The sequence below is a fragment of the Dioscorea cayenensis genome, chromosome 7, assembly GCF_009730915.1.
Source record: "Dioscorea cayenensis subsp. rotundata cultivar TDr96_F1 chromosome 7, TDr96_F1_v2_PseudoChromosome.rev07_lg8_w22 25.fasta, whole genome shotgun sequence".
NCBI classification, from domain to species: Eukaryota; Viridiplantae; Streptophyta; class Magnoliopsida; order Dioscoreales; family Dioscoreaceae; genus Dioscorea; species Dioscorea cayenensis.
In genome coordinates, this window is record NC_052477.1 from 18,840,181 (window position 1) to 18,844,913 (window position 4,733).

A 4,733-nucleotide genomic window follows, 5' to 3' on the forward strand; every position below is an offset into this window, starting at 1 on the left:
CCATTCGGTCAGAGGCGAGGAGAGAGTCAGTACTCCGGCACCATTGGGTTTGGCCACTCTCCGTTTGATGGGCATTGTGCGACGTACAGGCTCGGGCGTATATGCACTAGTAGAATCGTCATCTGGGGATGATGAGGAGCCTGCTGAGGCTACAGAGGCACCACCTGCAGCCGAGCCCATAGTCACTGGGGCAGCCCCGGCAGCATCAGCCGATCTTGAGTCGACTTGAGGCTGCCATTGCTACCATTCTTGAGAACCAGGCACGGATTCTGGAGCGTCTTGATCGTATTCAGCAGACTCTTGACGAGGAGGTCTCCTTCGCTTTTGTGGTAGCACCAGCACCAGCTACAGCTACTGACGCTTGAGGCGTCACACTCATGAGACTGTTATTTTAGTTTCTTGCTCTTAGTTGTTTTGTTCGTAGTATTTAGACTTTTGTACTCATAAAGGCTTCACCTTCTGAGAGTTATCTTCTTGTCTTCCTTTTATGCGAGTATATGCTCTATTATGTTATTTGTCTGAACTCGTATTTTCTTTTACATTTTGTTAAGCTTCACTGAACCCCTTATATTCTGTGCATATGACCTTGAGAGTGAGGTGGATGGTGTTTTAGTCATAGACATGATCATGTGATGTTGTCACATGGTCATGTGAGCTTCACAACCCATACAACAAGCCCATGAGTTAGACTTCACCAAACGATTAATGAGGAGTTCAGGGGAGTATTGTTTTAATTGCATTCCCACACACATTATACTTCCATTGTTATTATTTTTATTGTGCTTGCATGCGTACATTGAGGACAATGTACATCTTAAGTGTGGGGGAGGGTTCACCTTATACATGACTTTTACTTGTGTTTTCATGAGCATGCTCTTGTTGCCAATGAAGGATCACCTTAGGGTTAAGAGTTTAATTCTTAGTTTTTGGAGGTTATAAACATGGATTTTATCATGCTCTAGTTTTCATCCAATTTTATTGAATATTTTTGTCCGATTGCTCTTTGTGCACTTTTCTCACTCATTAGACCTATGAAGACTCTAGTCCATTATGTTTGGGACTTTAGTGTGCTAGTTTTTATTTGAAAAAAAAAAATTGGAAATTGTTTGTTGTTTGTACATAGGGGGTGGAAAGAGCTACCACCCATGATGTCTGTAGCTACTCTCATAAGTTGGATACTAGTTATGCCCTAATGAGAGAAAGAGCTATCTCATGGGATGTGTGAAAGCTACCATCCTTGGTAGAAAGAGCTACCACCTCTAAACTGTGAAAGCCACTCGGGAGGCATCTTGGGAAAGGGCTTCCTTGGAGGTTGTGTGAAGCTACTACCTATTCTTTTTGTTTATAAATAAGTCCCATGTTAATAAGAACTTGGTAGTGGACATAGTGTGACATGAGTTGAGTTTTTCACACACACACGCATTCGGATTTTATCACTTTCAATTTTTATTGGATTGTTTGCTAGAGCATTGATTGTTTTGTCTAGTGTTTTGACTCTCTCCATGAATGTAGAATTTTATTCTTGTACTCTTTTGGTGAACCTTAGGCCAAGCACTTCTCTTTTCTTTCCATGAGTTTAATGTTTAATTTTGCTTGAGGACAAGCAAAGACTTAAGTGTGGGGGAGTTTGATAAGTGCTTGAGTAGACATATTTTTATATGTGTTTTACATACATTGAGCATCAATTTTACCATGGTTTATGTCTCATATTGTGTATTTGGTGTTCTTTTATGCATATAGATTGTGAATGCCTTGAAGAGTTAAAAGGAAGCAAAGATAGGCTATAAAGACACAATGTTGGGAGAACTTGTTCAATTCAAGTACCAAAACATGAGAGGAGTTCATAAACATGGAGATGTGTGCCAACTTCCAAGAAGATTCACATGCAATTTCACTGAAGCTGTGATGTAGCAAAATTACTGCTCACGCGCCCGCATGGAAATTCCTGCATCCCACGCGGCCACGTGGAAAATCCACACGGGCGCGTGAGGGTACGTGACAGGCGCGGTTTTGGGCTTTAAATAGGCCGTTTGCCTTATTTTTGAGGGACTTTTGGCGAGGGTTTTCGTGAGCACTTTGAAGGCAAGGCGGCTAGGGTTTTGGAGGAGGTCTTTGACGATATTGGGGGACGCCCATCACCAACTTTGATCGATCTTCTCTCCATCATAGCAAAGAGGGAGCCTTCGGCGACCTAGCTTCGGATAAGGATTCTTCAAGACGTTGGGCGACCATCAAGGCCATCATCACGAATTTAAGGGGGTTTTACTTCATGGTTTTCATTGTTTTTCATTGTAATAATCATTGTTTTGTAACTTGCTCCATGGAGGGCTAAACCTTAGTAGGTATTTGGGCATGTGAACCCTAGGATTTATGTTTTTGTTATGATTTGCTTTATGTTTCTATTAATTCGAGTTTATTTGAGTTTTAACCTTGTATTCCCATTGCTTGCTTGTTTAATTAATCCTTGCGGTTGATTGGATTTGCATGATTTGTTACTTTGATGTGAGAGAGGTCTCCATTAGAGTTAGAACGTCAAGGTTAAAGAGGGTTGAGAGGGTGAGTCATGAGATAGTAGAGTGTCCGCTCTCCCTTCCGATTGAGTGTTTCTTATCTCCGTATTCCCTAAACTCTATGCTACCATATTTGGTGTGAGGTGTGAGATTGAGAGATTTCTCCACTGGGACCTTGTAGGGGGTTAGAGATCCTACTCCGGGAATTAGGGTTAGATCTATCCTTAGGAATCGGTTTCACTCTTAGGTGTCCCTAGAGCGTATTGCGGTCATATGGGGTGTGAGATGTTGAGATTGACCGATTTCTCCGGCGGGACCTTGTAGGGGACTAGTACCGGTGGCTTGGTGATTGATCACCCGCAAGTGTACGGGGTCGCCAAGTAATACCTTGAGCAAAAGCCCAAGGATCGTATTCCACGGGGTTAAGGAGCTCCTATTACTCCTCCATCACTCACTTTCTAACCTTATAATTCAAGCATGGTATACTAATCTAATACAAGCAAGATTGTAAATAAAACACAAGTGTAACAACTCCAAGTCAAGCAAGAAAATCACAAGAGCAATGATGATAAGAATAGGGCTAGGGATGAGGATTCCCAAGAGGGGTCATCAAGATATAAGGATGCATGAAAATACATGGCACGGGTGATTTAGACCGACGGACCTCAACAATAGTTCAACCCCAATTTCTCGGCGGCTAAACCCTAATCCCGTACAAATGATGACAAAGATCTCTCCTTAATCATATTCCTACGATTGCATTAAGTGAATGGAGATCACGCAACAAGGACACACTTAACCTAAGTTTATAATCATGGTTCGGAGGGGCTACATACACCCAATTTCTCTGCATGTTGGTCAACAAATACCCCTATTAGCTCATTAACGATCTAGTACACGCGAGTAGGTCACGTCTACATGTACAACTCAAACAAGAACTAAGGATTTCTCCACATAATAGTTCTAGGCATGAAACACAATGAGCCAAATCATAAATCACACCAATGCATATCAAATATAAATGTACCATCAAAAATACAAGATGAACCCCCCAAGGTTCACCTACATCCAGCGCCCTTGGGGGTCTAGTGTGCCATCATACAAATAAGTATCTCAAACACAACAAAAGCAAGAAGTAAATGCATAAATGACACTCCCTAGTCCGAATGATGAAGATGAGAGAGAATGCCGGCCGAATGATGCTTCTTCTAGCCCTAGAGATGCCGAATGCTTCTCCTCCTTTGATGATGAGGCTTCCCCTTTAAGTTCAAGCTCTTGATCTTCTGAAGCTTCAAGCCAAACTCTCCGAAAGATTGGTGTCTTCGTTTCTCTCCTTCCTCCAAGTGATGGCTGCCAAAAACCCTTCAAATTTCTGCCCTAGAGTCTCCAAGAAGTCCAGCCAAAAAAAGTCCCCAATCTATTTCCAAAAATCCCTCTATATACCACTCATCATACCCCCTTGATGGCCTCCATCCCGAGTGCTATACCACTCCCTATGGCCCCAATCCTGAGTGTTATACCAAGTGCTATACCACTCTCTATGGCCTCCATCCTGAGTGCGATACCACTCACTATCGCCTCCATCCTGAGTGCCATACCACTCGCTATGGAGCTCAACATTGACACTATTTGGGGTAGGCATACTCCATCAAGTAAATATCTACAATTATAGCTATAGTGATCATCCCGGGCTCTATACCGGGCAGCATTGAGGCCGTATGCCATGATCCAAATCTTGACTTAAAACTCTCCAGGTACTACAGTGACAGCTACAGTAATCTTGCTACAGTGTCGATGCTACATGTTCTTTGCTACAGTGAATACCCCTATAGTACCACGCCCTGGTTTTCTTCTCTTTTTCACCCGAATCATATCCTCGTGCCATCCATTGTGTTCCCGTGCCCTGCAAAGCAAATAACACATGATTAAGCACAAAACGGGCATCAATTCTAATGAAAATACATGCTGGAGGTAACAAATACATACACTCAAATACGTACATTTAGACACTTATCAAATATCCCCACACCTAAGCATTTGCTTGCCCACAAGCAAACACATCATGAAAAACAAAGATAATGATAAGTGGCTAAGTGTATCACCTCTGGCTCAAATAAATACAAGACTCCACAAGCATGGAAAATGATAACTAGATGATGAGTTACACGGAGTAAGCATAACAGAAAGATCTTGTCTCACCTCATATATGTCATGTTGGCTATT